The sequence below is a fragment of the Garra rufa genome, chromosome 6 (genome assembly GCF_049309525.1).
Source record: "Garra rufa chromosome 6, GarRuf1.0, whole genome shotgun sequence".
NCBI lineage: Eukaryota > Metazoa > Chordata > Actinopteri > Cypriniformes > Cyprinidae > Garra > Garra rufa.
This window is the reverse complement of record NC_133366.1, coordinates 33,025,017-33,043,395: the sequence shown is the minus strand read 5'-3', so window position 1 is coordinate 33,043,395 and position 18,379 is coordinate 33,025,017. Positions and strand designations below refer to the sequence as shown.

General features: G+C 36.8%; 1 protein-coding gene across 2 annotated transcripts in view; it reads right to left on the bottom strand.

The window, feature by feature from the left end:
- The window catches only part of trim2a (tripartite motif containing 2a), a 42,846-nt gene extending 25,355 nt beyond the window's left edge, over positions 1–17,491 (bottom strand). Inside the window, exon 1 of one of the 2 annotated variants that reach the window (XM_073842450.1) lies at positions 17,385–17,491. The gene's annotated coding sequence lies outside the window, so the exon portion shown is untranslated. Of the gene's footprint in view, positions 1–1,267; positions 1,422–17,384 lie in introns of those variants that run through there. The other variant, XM_073842449.1, reaches the window with a different exon arrangement.
- Between the last annotated feature and the right edge of the window lie 888 nt (positions 17,492–18,379).

Sequence of the window (18,379 nt, the reverse complement as noted above, 5' to 3'; positions counted from 1 at the left end):
TAACTGTTCAGGACAAACAAGGGACTCATGAACAACTATCACAAAAAACAAAAAACAAAAAACGCTTTAGATCATTCAGGTAACAACACAGTATTAAATTCAACTATTATTTTCTCTTGTGGACTACATGTAAACGTATTTTATGTGAAATATCTTCAGGTCAGTAATAAAAAAGAACATCCATTTTGTATGATCGCTTTGGTAAAATAGTTAACATTTTGCAGATTCTGCAAGGTGTATGTAAACTTTAAACTGTATGTTTCGCATACATATAGATTAATTTAAAAAAATAACACAGATGGGAAAAAAAATCTGAGAAAGGAAAGAAATACAAAGCTGTGGGTTTGAGAGGGAACTAAAGCAAGTTAGATTTAGAAGAAATGTAAGAAATTAGCAAATAATAAAATAATTATTTGGAACGTGTATGCTGTGTTGTTGAATTATTTCTAAGAAAAAAAAAAACCTTACTAGATATTTGTCCCTATGCTAAACACAAAAATAGCAAATTAATTAATCAATTTCTTGACTGTTGAAATCAAAATATTCAGACATTAAGTCTTATTAAGTCTTTGTATTTTTTCTGAAAAATAACTTAGCAACACAGCATACACGTTCAAAATAATTATTTTATTATTTGCTAATATTTCACATTTCTTATATATCTAACATGTTTAGCTCACTCTCAACCCCACAGCCTCGTATTTCTTTCCTTTCAGCCTTTTTTTCTCAGTTTCTTTCCATCTGTGCTATTTTTAAATTGTACTATTTTACATTTTTAGCAACTTAAAGTGACGTGTTCACACATAGATTAACAGCAACTGAATATTACTTTTGCTAAAAGGTATTCAGGCCGTTTGCTATTCAGACAACTCTAAAACAAATTTCCTAGACTCCCACAAGACCCTGTCATTTTCCGCATGCCATCCTAGCTTGGTTCTGTTACATAATATTTATATAAGCAAGCCTTGTGCAGAATTTCTCCGTCACATCAGAAAATGAAAAGACACACCAGCACCAGAAGTCACGATGTAATGCAGTTAGTCTTAATATCAACCACAAAGTTGTATCAAGAACAGACATATATCATCCATCGAGATACGTGAACTTTTTTTCCACAGATTAGCAATAGTTGCTGTATCAGAATTGCTGCATCCAATATAAGAGTATTGAGTATTATCCACAGTGACAAAATGTTACCAGCATCACTGTGAGAGAATCAATGAAGCATCAACAGTGTATATCAGAAAAGATTTCCACTAAAACCTACCATCAACCAGCTGTTCTCAAGGCACCATCCCACATGTTGATGCCCAGCAATGCTACGTTTCACGTCTGCACTGAGCAGCAGGGAAGATATCTGAGCACTGCTAAGCCAGCATAAAGATGACAGCTCATTTTAAACTAGCACACAAGGAAGGGGATTACTGGTCTCTGGCTCCCTCTGGGTCTTTAATCAGGCCACACCTTTCTTTTCGTTCACTCTCTACGTCATTCATAAATTCACCATGTAAACATCCCACCCTTTTTCCTCCCATCAACTCTCTCTCTCTCTCTCTCTAAATGCTAACTCACTGCAGCACTCTTTGCAAAGCATTGTGGGATTGTGATGTAATTCTGAGTCTTAATAGAGATGAAGGTGCAGATGCCGGGACCAGTTCTCAGCCAATAGGGCATTAGGAGATTAGACTAAACAACGATGCAGAAGCAAAGCCTGAGAGAGAGAGGGAACATGAGAAAGCGCAAGCCAATGAGATACAGCTGCTTTTGTCAGCATGCGTTATAGTGCTGACTCACAGTAAGGCAGTCAGAAATGTGAGAGGAATGCTGAGGGGCTGAATACGCAAACCCAAACTAAACTAGAATACATGGGAATATAGGATATGAATTTGGTTAATAATTGAGAAATATGATTAGGACCTGATTAAAGAGATGAAAAATGAAGAAAACCTCATCCTCATGTCATCCCAAACCTATATGCTTTACCTACAGTACAGTGAAAAAACATGGGGACCAGTATCAGTGGTCAGCATTTACTTTCACTGTATGGAAAAGACCAGCTTTGTTTCACACAATAAAAACAAACAAACAAATGTATCAAAGTATCAGGCAAAATAAATCTGTTTTAGTAATTCCTTTTTTGTTTTTTTGTTTGTTAACATACAGTCAAGACCGAAATTATTCATACCCCTGGCAAATTCTGACTATTCAACCAGCGCTTTTTTTTTTATTAGAAATAACTAGGGCTGTCCCCGAATAGTCGAAGATTCGATGCATCGATATGCGGAGCCTGATTCGACCACCGATCTCACAGTCGAATCTTCGCGGGTGAAACGAGCATCATACCATTTTGCCAATATGGGGGTGCTCAATGTCTAATTGCACACAGAACTACTGGTTTTGTACGGTTATATTAAGTTATATACAGCCTTTGATTATGATAATGCAGTAAAAACAAAAGTGAAAAGAAAGAAGCGTTCAATAAATATTTTTAACGTGTTTGTAAATAAATCCAACCACCCCTGTGACTAATTTAATTTTCACTTTCCCTGATGCATGACGAGATGAGGACCATCTTGACGGCAGGGATGGCGGCGATCACACCGAACGCGTTTTTGCAGTTGGAGGCGCCTCTTTTGAATGGTTTTCTGTTGGCAGTGAGCGTTCTGCACGCTGTTTATGCGCCCAGGGCACCTCGCGTTTTCGCCGCCTGCTTCGCCTCGCGTTTTGCAGGAGCGCTCTGAGCGCCTGAAGTTGAAAAAAAAAATCAACTCTGAGCGGAAAAACGCCCAACGTCATTCGCGTTCTTTTCCATTGTCCAATCGAATGAATGGAGAGGCGGGCCTTCTGTTGTGATGGCGAAAGTTTACCGTTGCTTAAAAAGTCCGGAGACTGCAAGAAATGGAGGAGAAACCTTTGGTGTCTATCGTGGGTAACCCGGAGCTGTATTATTTAGGGTTTCTGCTAATATGACAGTTTACTTAACAGCAAAAAACTAACGGTGTGTTCACACGGGGCGCAAGCGTCAACGCTTCCCATTGACTTTGAATGGGTGACGTCAAGCTTTGCCGAAAGGAATTGTGGATCCGTCGGCGGCGCTTCACTCGCGTTGCTCGCGACAGAAGTTGAGAAATTTTCAACTTCTGCCGCGAGCAACGCCAGTGAAGCGCCGCGTCAGCCAATCAGATCGCTCTATGCAAATACAGTGGCCAGGCGGCAGCCAATCACGTTCATCTTGTTCAAGAGCAGCATTTTATTGGCTGACGCTGCTATGACCATAAACGTCAGCCACGCCTTCCGTTAAGCGTTGACGCTTGCGCCCCGTGTGAACACACCGTAACGGAAAAAAAACCGCAGCACACTGCTCTTTCATTAAAAGTCACCAAAAAAGGCAGTGCTGTGCGCCTCGCGTTTTTAGAACTAAAAGACGCGTTCTGTGTTTTTATTTAAACCTAAATAAGTTTGTCTGTCAGTTGGCAGGCAGTTTTGGTCGCTTATAAAATAAAATACAAATAGTTTTACCCTCCTGCTGACTATAGTGTCGTGCCCCTCCCAACCCATTCACACACGCACATAAGCCTAGATGATTCGACTATCGGTCGACTATAGAAAGATTCGAAAATTCTGATTCATAGTCGGGGACAGCCCTAGAAATAACACAGACGTCTCCCAGAAGATAATAAGATGATGTACCAGAGGCATCATTGTGCAAAAAAATATTACTCATTTTTATTTACATTTGAACAAAAAGTGGCATGTCCAAAATTATTCATACCCTTCTCAATAATCAATAGAAAAGCTTTTATTTGCTATTACAGCAATCAAATGCTTCCTATAATTGCTGACCAGCTTTCTGCATGTCTCCACTGGTATTTTTGCCCATTTATCTTTAGCGATGAGCTCTTTCAGGTTAGAGGGTCTCCTTGCCATCACCCGCATCTTTAGCCAAGTTTCTCTGCAGACCGCCTGATGTTGTTGTTGAGAATTTTGATGTATTGCTCCTTTTTCATGATGCCGTTTACTGTGATTAGGTTCCCTGGTCCACCGGCTGAACCCCCCCCCCCCCCCCATGTTTGACAGTGGGGATGGTGTTCTTAGGGTTAAAGGCTTCTCCTTCCTCCTTGGTCTGTGTCCATGGAACCCATCGGTGAGCAGTGTCCGTTGGACTGTCTGCCTTGAGATGTTGCCACCAGCAGAGCCCAGATTCATCAGGATGGCCTTGGTGGTGATCCTTGGATTCTTTTTGACCTCTCTCACTATCCTCTTGGCCAGCACAGGTGTCACTTTTGGCTTCCGACCACATCGTCTGAGATTTTTCACAGTGCGGAACGTCTTGTATTTTTTAATAATACTTTGCACTGTAGCCACTGGAACTTCAAAATATTTAGATATGGTCTTATAGCCCTTTCCTGACTTGTGAGCAGCCACAATGCATAGCCGCAGGTCCTCAGTGAGCTCCTTTGTCTTAGCCATGACTGTCCACAAACCAACAGCAGAGAGCTTCTGTTTTTCACCTGTTGAGTTGATTTCCAATGAATCAGGGTAATTAGGATGCTTTAGAACAGCTTGGACTATTTGGAATGGTAGAACTTTGGATTTTCCCACAGAATGTGACAGTTTGCAAAGGATAGGAATAATTTTGGACATGCCACTTTTTGTTGCAATGTAAATAAAAGCTGAGAAATATTTTTTTCCACAATGATGCCTCTTGTATATCGTCTTATTATCTTTTGAGAGAAGCCTGTGTCATTTCCGGTCAAAAAAAAAAAAAAACTTGCTGGTTGAATAAAAGTAACTTTAAGTCATAATTTGCCAGGGGTATGAATAATTTCGGGCTTGACTGTAGATGTCAAGCTAATTGTTGTTTATATTCATGGTTCATGCTGAATAGAAGTATTCATTTTTTTACTTTTGAATGGCAGTGTATAGTTACAAAAGATTTCTATTTTAAATAAATGCCGTTCTCTTTCAATTTTTATTCATCAAGGATTCCTGAAAAAAAAGTATCACAGGTCCAAAAAAAAATATTAAGCAGCACAACTGTTTCCAACACTGATAATAAATCAGCATATCAGAATGATTTCTAAAGGATTATGTGACACCAAACACTGGAGTAATGCTGAAAATTCAGCTTTGATCACAAAAATTAAAAAACCTTTTTACATTGTATTAATATTTCACAAAATTATTAAATTCTGAAAATTCTTTAAAAAAATATTTAAAATCTTGATCCCAAACTTTTGAAACGCTGTGTACTTTCCAAAATAATACATTATTGTAAACATGTAACATTAACTTGGTAAATATTTAAATGTAGCTTTTCTAAAAATATAAAGCAAATAATGTATTTCTTACACTGACTAGCAGCAGAAACAGCTGGGTGGTCTTGCAAATCCCTGTTATTCATACATTAACACTTGTCAATAGGGATGGGAATCGAAAACCGGTTCTTGTTGAGAACCGGTTCCCAGTGTTTCAATTCCTTTGAATCGTTTGGAAAATTTGCAAACGATTCCCTTAACGATTCCAGTGGGCACGAATGACGTCATCACGCGCATTGCGTAACTTACACACATTGCGTAGCTTACGCTCAGTCAATAGTAAGGAGTCCGGAGCGGATCGAAAACGCAACATTCTTTTATTGTTATTGCTTGCTGTGTGCGCAAATGTTTTAGCATGTTAGTGGTATTTCCTCCCTTTGAGGAAATATCCACGCTGCAAGCATTGCAAGTTGCCCTATTTTCGTCTTTTTTGGTGAAATACAACCAGACCTTTGAGCGTTTGTTCCGCTTACTGTGCGTTCACACCAGTGGCGGCTACTGGTCTGTCAAATAGGGGAAGCTCATTTTCGGTCTACATCATAAAATTGTCTATTTATTTAAAAGTAAATTCTGCCCTATGTTCCTTTTCAAGAAAATGGTCTGTGACCCTGTCGTACCAACTAGGCGTCTTTTCCAGTGACTTTTCGTGTGCAGTTTCATATGAATGAATGATCTAAAAAAAAAAAATTAAACTCTGTAAAAGTGAAACAAGGAATGTGGTGTATAATTGTGTGAAATGTATGATGAAAATCAAGCAATTTCGCCAAGCAAATATAAAGAAATAGGTTGCAGCAGTTTTTATTTCGACTGAACTTGAGAAATCCACGATGGGACTGAGCGGCCGCAGAGAGCGCGAACGAATAGCTTCAGCGATTCCTTATAGGACAAAATCGCTGTCAGTCAAAATGACATGCAATCTTTTGACAGACCCTCCAATCATCACGCAGAAGCTCAGCGTCCAGGCCAGCCCACTCCTCATTCACCCCCAGAGACGCTGAGCGTCCGTGGGCGGGACATAATCGCAGCGTTTATCCAATGACCGTCTAGTTTCAAAGCACTGAAAAAAAACGTTCAAAGCAGCCCCATTGAAGTCAATGGACGCTGGGCTTCAATGGGGAAATGCACTGTGACGCTACGGGAATGTATGAGAAGAAAATCAAGTCAGCCGACCTGCTATATCTAACTGATTCTGAACGAACTCGTCTTTGAGATGAACGTTTTCTAACGCATTTTTAGTCAATAAAATGTTAATACAATAGTACGTAATTTGACCATTAATTTTGTGACATTATAGGGGAAGCTGAGCTTCCCTTGCAGTCTTAAAGAAATCGCCACTGGTTCACACCGCCGCCGGCGAGAGCGTCAAAATTCGCTCTCGCCGCCCTGCATGCAACGCTGTAGAAAGACTCCTTGACGCTCTGACGATCGAACGCTTGGTCTTGTATTTAAAGCGGCCGCAAAGCAAACAAGCATGTCGATCTTGTGCAGACTGACCACAAGTAGGGTGTAAGTTAGTTAACCTCATTAAATATTTTAAACATGAAAATAAGAAATTGAATTTAATATAGTTACATGTTTGCTAACAAAATAAACCAATTAAAAGCCATTTGCATGGAGTGGGTTTTGTGTTCATGGTTAAGTGCAAACTTAAAAATAGGGAGACGTCCTAGATTATGGGGAAACCCGCCACAGCAATAATTAACTTCTCTATTTTCCTTGGGAACTAATGTGGCCGGAACCAAGTTTACAGGACTGCGTTCTTTGGAAACCTCTCAGCGGTGAACTTCTACATTCCGATTGGTTGCCGCCGAACCGCGTCATAGCTCATTACCATAAAGTTGACCTGACTTCAACTCTCCCCGACGCCCACACCGCCCAAAACGCGCCGCGCCGCTCTCGCCGCTTCTCGCCACCGGCTCACATTGAAAATGAATGACTTCCGGCCACTTTGACGCTCTCGCCGCCGGCGGTGTGAACGCACAGTTATGGTGCGTTCACACTGGCACGTAGCGAGCGGGGCGAAGCGAGCGTTTTCAATTCATTCACGCGTAAACGGTCGCGTGGTGCATTTTGGGATTGGAAGCGGCGCGGAGAAAGCGTTGAGAGCAGCTGACAGTGTCAAAAGGTTGGGCATTCCTCGACTTTATGCAAATTTCGAGCGCAAAACGCCGGCGACAACCAATCGGTGTGAGAAGTTGGCAAGGAAAGACTATGACGCGTTTCCGAAACTGGTGGATTACTGAGCTGAAATCACATATTATTGAAAAAGTCACGCAAAAGTAAATGTACTTTGCATGTTGTTAGTATACGCTGCAGTTTAGTTTGCGAACCGCCGTTAAAAGAAGACAATGGAACGTAAATAGGGTGTGAACATTGTTTTTCAGAGGCGTGCTCTGCCCTAAATTTGACACACCCCAAAGCAGTGGCGTTGTAGCGTTGCTAGCGGCACTGAGCGCATATTTAACGCTGTAGTGTGAACGCACCGTTAGGCGCCAACAGTTCTCAACCCAGCAGCGTCAGCAGCAGCAACAATGTTAGCATGTCCTCGGCTAATAAAACTGATATTTAATAACTAATAACTAATTAACTAACAAACACTGCCATCATATTAGCTGTGTAAAACTTGCTGTTAGTAACGGTTAACGTTAAATCAACGCCTTCTCATGCATTACATTTTGATGACCATCACATAAGTCCAGAAAGATCACGTATCGTTCCTGAAAAAGCAGATATGCTTATTTTTTTGCAAAATAATTGTTAAATCTTCATAGCAAGCTGATGGTTGCAGATTTGCAAAATGCACAGTTCAGTTGCATTTTACACTGTATTGTATTTGTCACTGGCTGACAGTTCTATTTTTGAGTTCATATATATCCTTTTAAAAAGGAGAATTTTAATTTCTATTAGAAAATGTTGGACATTCTTGTAGAATTGCAACAAAATAATTTATGTTGTATTTTGTTAATTTTACAGAAGAATATTTATTTTATTATTTAATAAATTCTCATTGGTGATGGTGATGCTAATCAACAATTTGTTGTCCCTTTTCTTCTAAATGAGAATCGATAAGGGAATCGATAAAGAATCGAATCGTTAAGCAGAATCGAAAATGGAATTGGAATTGTAAAAATCTTATCAATTCCCATCCCTAATAAGAAGGTTTTAAAGCATCAAAGTTTTGGTTGCACACTGTTAGAAAAAAGTACCCTAGAGTAGTAATATGTACTTTAAGGTAGGAATATGTACTTTTATGGTACTTTTTTAAATCCTTTGGGGGAAATAAGGTACAAAGTTGTCTCTTTGTGGATACTGCCCCAATGAGAAGCTGTTGTTCCCCTATAGTTATAACTTCAGTAATTTTTTTCTGAGAGTGCATGAACTTTTAAGGAAAATACAGAAATTGTAATTTTTTGAGGATGAATAGCAGTGTTACAGGTTTAAAATGATATGAGGGTGAGTAAATGATGTGAGAATTATTATTTTTGTGAAAATCCCTTTTACTTAAACCTACTAGTTGTTGTGGTATTAAAATGTTATCGGCTGAAATTTTGCTATCGTTGCTACCCAATGTGTACAAAAAAGCATCAGGTATACTGAAAAAGAACAAAAGCCTAAATAAAAAGACATAATTTTCCAATCACTCAAAAATAATATTTAAATACATAAATACCTAAATGCTCACAGATGCTTCAGAAGGAAAAACGATGTATTGGGAACCGGGGGTGAAAACATTTTGAATTTGTCCTCTGGGGAACACGTAGGTATCCTCTGTAGCTTCTGAAGGGCAGTAGGCTACTAAATGAAAAAAATATGATATTTAGGCAAAATAAGAAAAAATGAACACATCCTCATTCTGTTCAAAAGTTTCCACCTATGCCCCTTAATGCATTGTTTTTCCTTCTGAAGCATCAGTAAGTGTTTGAACCTTCCTGAGGGAAAAGATGGATTTCAGTGTGAAAAGATTGATCTCAAAATCATACAGTCAATGTTGGAAAGGGTTCAAATACACAAAAATGCTGGAAAACCGAAGAATCTGTGGGACCTGAAGGACTTTTCTGAAGAACAGCGGGCAGTTTAACCGTTTAGGACAAATAAGGGACTCATGAACAACTATCACTAAACTATCACTTCAATCCCGACTCGAGGACTTTTCCCGATCCCATCTCCTATCTCTCTCCCACTTCGCTTCCTGTCACTTCTGATCTGTCCTATCACAATAAAGTAAAAAAAAAAATGCTAAAAAAAATCTTAAAAATAAAAAAAATCAAGTGTAGGTACACTTTTGAACAGGGTCATTTTTATAAATTCAACTACTATTTTCTCTTGTGGACTATATGTAAACATCTTTTATGTGAAATATCTTATTTAGGTCAGTACTAAACAAATTACTGATCCCTCTTATTTTGATCGAATAATTAAAGGTGCCATAGAATGCATTGAAACAATATTTTAAATTGTTCTCTGATATCTACATAGAAGGTATATGGCATAGGAAAGGGCAAAAAATCTCCAGAAACGGTATTACAAGTCCATTTACAACCCTAGGATTTGTCCCTAAAATGAAATGGTCTGTTATTGCCTTATTTGCAAGGTTTGTGAATATTAATGATGAGCTCTGCTCTGATTGGCTGTTTCACAGAGCTGCTCACCTCAATAGCTGGTACATGGAGGAAATACATATTTAATTACGGAGCTCTAAAAAAAAAAAAAAGTACTTTAAAGCTAAAATACACAACCTGTTTTTGAAAGAGCTCCTAAAAAAGGAGCTGTAAAAATATATTGAGATGGATTTTGTCACTTATACCGCAAATATATATTCTTAAGGACATCAACAACTAAAATAAACCTCCAGAAATGTGTACAATATGGGACCTTTAACGATCGGGACTATTGCGTGATAGTCGGTGTTATGTTGGAATTGACCTATATTTCAGTGGTCTTTTGCAAACACGAGAATTATATAAGGAGGAAATGGTGGTGCTTGAGACTCACAGTATGTCATGTCCATGTGCTGAACTGTTATTATTCAACTATGCCAAGGTAAACACAGTTTTCCATTCTATGGCACCTTTAACATTTTTCAGGTTTTCTGTAAGGTGTATGAAAACTTTTGACTTTTCACCTAGCAGAATCTGTATAAACACAATAATAGCAACACTATTTCTGATATCTTCCACATTTACAGACATTGAGTGCTTGTATAAATGATTAAGAAAACATAAACCTTTATAGTCAAAACAAAAGCAATCATGACAAATTATGTGCATTGCTCTAAACAGCCCTTTTATAGTTGGGTTTACTCACTCTGATTTCTACAGAGAAATCCTAGTTTTCTTCAGCATAACAGCTAGCAAAGCATTACTGCACATCCAGTTCAGCTCTGCTATGATGTTGTTCTCAACAGTCCAGCCCATCACAGGGTTTTCTAGACACTGAGCTCAGCTGTTTTGTTTATGACTCGCCTTGGCAATTGACCACATTAGCTTCACACAGCCGTACTGACCAGTGACCATGGTGAAGACCAAGATCCTGACCACATCGGACCAAACTACAAAAACAAAGCTCCTCAGTATATTTCACTTCTTTTAGTTTAATGTAGGTAGGACATACTTGTAGCTACATATAGGTCTTCCATTGTTAAAGATGCTATACTGCAAGTATTTAGGCTAAATGCATGTTTGAATTCAAATTATTTTTTGAAAATATTTAAGCCAAGTTAGCTACTATAAATTTAATCTAAATAATAACTAACAAATATTTCAAGTGGACTTTGATGGTGACTTTAATAGCTAATCAATAATTAGAATACATAAATACTTACAGACTTTTAACATCCAAATGATATGTTCAAAACCACTGAATTAGTCTAACAACTACAGTTGACCATACACTGTGTGTATAGTAGAAAGTGGTTTTGTGAGCATTTGCAGTTTGTCAGCATACAGCAGGATGGACTGCAAGGCAGAGGAACCAATCAATGACTTTATGTAGAGGCTCATCAGAGAGGTCAAAGAGGCGGGCCTGGGGCCTCTGAAACAAGTGGGATGGAAGAGAGTAGGGACTGTTGCATCACCTTGGAAAAAGGTCAAATCCATCTGATTTCTATCCGAAATCTATCTATTCAAGCCATTTTATAGGTAGTTTCAATACATACAGTACACACAAAGTAAGTTGGGCTGCACTTCTGAACTATTTCCAAGCTGGCAAAGGTCTGTAGCTCTAGATAAATCCCCTGACTGTGGCTAAATTATGGGGCCATACAAACTTACAAACCATGCAAAAACTAAAAACCAACCGTATAGAACATAATCATTGTTTCTCTGTTATTTGGGTTCACGTACAGCAGGGTTCCTCAAATCTTGCATTGGAGGGATAATCCTCTGCAACTCAAACCCTGATCAAACCTCCCTACCTGTGATTTTCTAAAGATCTTGGAGACATTGATTAGCATGATCAGGTGTGTTTGATTAGGTTTAAAGCTAAACTCTGCAGGAAAGTGGTTCTCGTGGGCCAGATTTGAGGATCCCTGATGTACAGTATATTATATGAAAAAGTGGAAACAGTGAAAGATCATGCCTTAAATGTATATTACATTTAAGATCTGATACTCTGCTACTTTATCAATCACAAATCACAGTACCACACTAGAGGGGGAGGAAAGCCAGCTTTCTGTAACCAGGCAACAACAGCACTTCCTGTACAGCAAAAACCAATAATTAGTATAAAATATTAATGACAAGTCACTGACATTGTGCCTTTGTGTGTCAAAACCTGAAAAAAAAAATTAAAACAACTAAATTATCACGTGTAAGTGAAATGCTTTTAGTTTTTTGCTTGTCCATTTATTGTTGATTATAGACATTAGTGATGCACTGAAATTTTGGCAATTTTGGCTGAGGCCAAAATAGTTTTTGGGAGCCGAAACTCTACAGAAGAGCATTTTGCTAAATGTACACACATATTCTGACATATTTTTACTTAACCTACTATTTAATGAATGAATCTGTCATTCATTCATTACTAATTATTTTATCCACTGTTAAAATGTTTATACTGCATAACAACAAATTGGAGTAGAAACATAAATCTATTATTAAAAAATAGCAATGTTTGTACAAATCATTATGTTTTGAGTGTTATTACACAAATTTGAAAAAAAACAAAACTATTTTTTAATTTAAATGAAAACTTTGGTTCCTGTATTTTGGTTAAAAAAAAAACAAGTTTTGATATATTTATTGTAGGAATTTTTCAAAATATCTTCATGGAACATGATCATTACTTAATATACTAAAGATTTTTGGCATAAAAGAAAAATCGATTATTTTGACCCACACAATGTATTGTCGGCTATTGCTACTTATGACTGGTTTTGTAGTCCAGGGTCACATATGATGTTTTTTAACGTTTATGACTGTTGTGCTGTGACTGTTTATGACTGTTAAGCTGTGGTCAGATCTCCCTAAAACCAGGTTTCATGAAGCTTTGAGTTTTCATTCAGGCTTTATAGGTTTTTGGGCAGGCCCCTTTTCTAAACAACCCCGTTATAGCTTGCCAAGGGGTAATTTTTATTTTTATTTTTTTTTTTTCATAATTATTGACCTATAGAGTAAATTTTACTGCAGTGTTTTTCCCACACTGAGCAAAAAACCTAGGACCAGTTCGCAAAAGTCTAGGTTTTTTACATTTTCTCAATCTTTTAACAAAAGGTTTGATTAACAGCAGTGGTTCTAGAGGCAAAAAACAGCACACTATACAGTCTTTTACAGAAAATGCGACAAAATTCCTACCGCTTTTGAACATTTGGACATCCCTTTGCAATGGAGAGTGGAAAGTTTAGCTTTTTTTTTTTTTATAATGATCGATATTCACTCTTGGTTTCGATCAGGCGGAAAAAAAAAACTAGGACTAGTCCTTTTTTCAAAAAATGCAAAATACCTGAAAAGTATTTTGCCAGGGTGACGGACGTAGGGCTGGGCAATTAATCGAAAAGTAATCGAAATCGACATTCAGAACCTATAATCGATCAAATTTTTCCAGGTCAATTATTTCAATTACTTTCCCTTTAAAAACACTACTGCGTGTGGAGTCACGTAACCCCGCTCCGTTACGTTATTCCGCCGACATGTCGATGGAGAGCTTAAACAGTATTTATACAGTAAAAAGTATTTACAGGATATACAAGAGTAATTTTATTTAGAAGAGATACTGCTTAATTTCTACTTTTAATATTTATTATTATTTTATAAATAATTTATTTTGTTTCCAAAAGTGCAAGTTATTTATTTTCACTAATTTAAGAAAAATATGACTTTTCATTTTAAGCAATGTGTGTTTTAATTTCAGTTGTTCAACACTGATGTTCAATAAATAATCATAGATAGTAGATAGTGTGTGCTTGTAATATGTGTGCATATTTACTGTACAAAACTTGTCAGTGAACTATGAGGGCAAAAAAATAAATATTATTTAAATATAATTAAATATAATTTTATTAATGAATAAAATAATCGTTCATTAATCGTAATCGGGTTGAAATGTTCAATTAATCGAGATTTTGATTTTAGGCCAAATCGCCCAGCCCTAGACGGACGACATGTGTTTTGTCTGGCATGAGCCAAGGATTCCAGTGAAGTAAGACAACTGAGCCTACGAAGAACGGGTTTGGAGTTATGAGCAATTTTGTACTTTTGATCACTGCAGCGCCCCCATCAGGCCAATTGGGGTGAGCATTGGTGACATTGTAGACACCATTCCTCCAATTTTCATGTCTCTACAACTTAGGTTTGGTCTGCCTGATCAGTTTTATGTGGAGATTGCTGATCCTTGGCCATTCTAATACAATATGGTTTCAGTTTTTTAGGTTGAACCCCTAATTAATAAGTATGTGTCTTTTATAAACTCTTATTTATTTATTGAACGCCTACATGTAATGTTTATCACACAGCAGGACTATTTGCAATTGTAGATAAAGGCAATGAAAATATAAATATAAACAAATTAAACTAATAAATACATTTACACACAAACAAGTAAAATTACTTCAGCTAATGAAAAAGCAGAATGAAATACACATAGGTAGCACACAGACATTTGACCTTTGCCATACATTCACAGCCCATCACAATCCATGTCACACAGGGTTGACTCTTTACACGGCCCCTCCTCCACCACTTTCATCAGCACTAATCATCTCATCAGGGCTTTCATCTAGACTTCATCTAGAATTCATCCTGCTATAACTGCTATAAGAGTAATGTTGCTTTGTTTTTTCATCAGGTTAGCCGAATTCATATTTTTTAAGAACCAGAAAAATAGTGAGATTATCCACAGCACAGAAGCACCATTTTCACAACAGTTTAATAATGGAAAATAAATCCCTTTATCCGCAGCCTTTGAGTCTATGATTTCAGCATGAGGACAGAGGGTAGACACAGATGCACTGCATATGTGTCGATTTCACCATATGCCAATTCTATATTGATTTATGCGGTACTCAGCCATTAAGTAAAAGATTTGTGTTACTAATTTAATACTCATAGATGGTTCAGAAATAGACAACAATTCCCTAGTAAAAAGTTACAGATTCAAAATGCAAGTATAGTTTAAGTCTATTAACATATTCACTGACATACTGCTTGAGACTCATATAAAAATTGCAATTAAACTTTATTTGGAATACTACTTGTGCACAATGCACATTAAGTCTAAAATATGTCAATATTGATGAGGACTGTATGATCTTTGAATAATATCAGTCTTTAAATAATGCAAAATAAAAAAGTGTACCTAAAGTATACCATTTTAGCACAGTCAAATATACTCGAGTATATCTTTAGTTGGACTTCAGAACTACTTCCACACAATTAAAAGTACATTAAGTCCAAAATTAGTTACTATAATTAATTAGATACCAGTTTAATTTAAGTAGTTAAATTCCTCCATTTAATTATCAGTAACCAAATTAAAATAATATTTGTGAACAGCCAAAATACTTGTGCGATTACTCCTGTTGTAACAAATGGACATTTAAGTAATGTGACCTCAGCAACAACCTGCATACCTTAAATTTTATTAAAACAAATGGATAAAAGTCTACATTTTGTCCAGAATTACTAATTTTTATGCTCTACATACTAAAAATAAATATACTTATACTTACTACTATTAATAATAATGGACCTAGTAATATAAATTACCAAGCATTTTAATTGTTTGGAAAAGAACAGCAAGAGAAGTTTACTTCAAAAGTACTCCAAATTCAGTTTTACACTAAAACTCCATTCATGTTTAACCTAAAAGCAAAAAATAAATAATAATCACACAGGTTAGGCACAGCATAGTGGATGTGTAAATTATGATAAAACAATGTGGGTTAATGATTCCTTAAAATTCTAGAAAACATTCTGTCTTTAGTGCCACTAAAAATATCATGAGCCACTGCCTTCCTGTATGCAAACCAGGACACTGGGCCAATCAGCTTCATGAGGAGGCCTATTTGCTTGAGTGTGTGTGCTTCACAGCCCAAGAAGTTAAACTGATCTTGTTTATATAATCTGCATTTCCTTTCACCGAGCCATTTTGGTTAAGACAAACACTTGTCTGAAATTACGTGTTAATTCAGACAAACTGCTGGCTTGGAAGTTTCACAGCGTTAAAGAAAGCTGTTATTACAACTGTGTGTGTGGAAGCATCTTCAACTGATTATATATATTACAGTGATCATTAAAGTTGCAATCTCTGAGTGAATTACAATAGGCGAGCTGGGAGCACCACCAAGGTCTGTCTAACTGTCAAAAAGATTAAAATAAAGAACTCACTCACACACACACACACACACACACACACACACACACACACACACACACACACACACACACACACACACACACACACAATCTTCTTATATCAGACTGGCATATTTTCCTTGAACAGGCGTCAGTGCACAGTCTGCAAGTGTAGATAAACTCTTTCCAGACATGCAGGAAGGGAGCAGGGCTGTCATGTTGCAATGAATTAACACAAAATAAATACCAATGTTAATGTATTCTGAAAATTGTTGTGATCAATTCCTTATGTAAATAGTGATACATGGTAAATGTAAATTCTGAAAATGTTCATAGGCTACAGGTGAATTCAGGTGACCTAAAGCATCTAAACACACCAACTGAACTTTAGTTAAATATGTGACCCTGGACCACAAATTACACTTAATTAGCAATAGCCAAAAATACATTACATTGTATGTGTCAAAATGATTCATTTTTTCTTTTTATGCCAAAAATCGTTTGCATATTATTTTGAAAATTACTACTGTAAACATATCAAAACTTAATTTTTGATTAGTAATATGCATTGCTAAGAACTTCATTTGGACAACTTTAAAGGCAGTTTTCTTAATATTTAGATTTTTTGCACCCTCAGATTCCAGATTTTCAATTGTATCTTGGCCAAATATTGTCATATCCTAACAAACTAATGGAAATAACATTCAGATGATGTATGCATTTATGTGAATTATATGACTAGTTTTGTGGTCCAGGGTCACATATATGGTCCTAATAATCACATTTTAATAATGAAGTCCCTGAAATAATTTAAAATATCAGAACTGTTGTATACTAGGCCTAATAAATGAACCATCAAGTAATTTCGATTATCATGTATTGGTTGCTCTATCCTGCTGTATGCTAATAAACTGCAAATGCTCTCACAAACACTTTCTACTGTACATGTATAGGCAGTGTTATCATAGATAGATAGATAGATAGATAGATCACCACAACCTGTACTAACCACCAGTACAAATGATTTCTCGTTATGTTTTATGAAAAAATACTTAAAATCTATTTAAAAGTCATCTTCTGTGCAATACAAAGTTGAAGAAACCTGTTGCATGCAGCATAACTCATGAAAATATTGTGAAAATTCACGGCAACATCATTAAGTATAAATGCACATGTTCCTGGCATCGCAGAGACCTGATTAAACTAAAGCAACACAACGTTAGACATATTCATCTTTCTCTGTGCCTTCTGTTCTCTTTCTATGGCTGAAAATACTTACGCGAACTCCATGTCTGCACTCCTGCTCAAGCCGATTAATTCCAGAAAATAAAACCGTTAGACTGTCTCTGTCTGTCCACTCATTTTTTTCTCTTGATGAAACGTGAGTCACGGATAACAAAACTCACTGTGCAGTCAGCCGCTGTCAAAAGCCAAAGGGAGGAGCCGTTGAAAGTGGCCAATCAGAACGCTTAAATGTCTGTAAGGGCGGACTTACCTTGACCAACCACGGTTTGTGGCCAATCGCAAGGGTTTATTTTAAATTAAGGCGGGGCATGTGAACTGGTTTGAGGTGTGGGGTTAAACTCACTGACCAAGCAAGCAGCAGAGATGAGAGGATTTAAGAGTTACGTAGTTCAGGTTAAGTATAGTATGTGTATGTTTGTGTGTTTCTACTTCTATATTTATTTAGGGTACATACTTGTACCCAGAAGTGGGTTAAATCTGACAAAACTTATTTTTTAGGACGTCTTCAGTTGTAAACACAAATAAAAATAAATAGTTTTAAAAATATTATTATTGTTGTAAAAATACATAAAGTTGTTTTCTTTTATGGTTAGAGTTAAAAGTCTATGGAGTGTGTCTATATAGGGTTAGGGTAGCACTAAACACTAAAATTAAAACGTATTATTTACTTGTTTTCAAACATGCACTATTTGTAGGCTACAGTAAGTGTGCTATGCCTAATAAAACTTAACTGAAACAAGCCGACAGAAATGCATTACAGTATGTTTTTTGCTGAAGTTGGTTAAATATTTGAACATTTTAGAGGAGATAGAGCTTGTTCAAAATGCCTTAAGATTTTAAAATGAGGGGAGTAAACAAAAAGAAAACAATATTGAGGATAGTCACTTATCTTAATCTTGAAATTAGAAAATGCCTGTTATACTTCTAAAAATCTGTTAAATGATTAAACTAAAATTTAAATATTGTCAACCTGCACATAAATCAATGACTATACTAACACCCTTGGAAAATTTTGAGTATACCAAATGC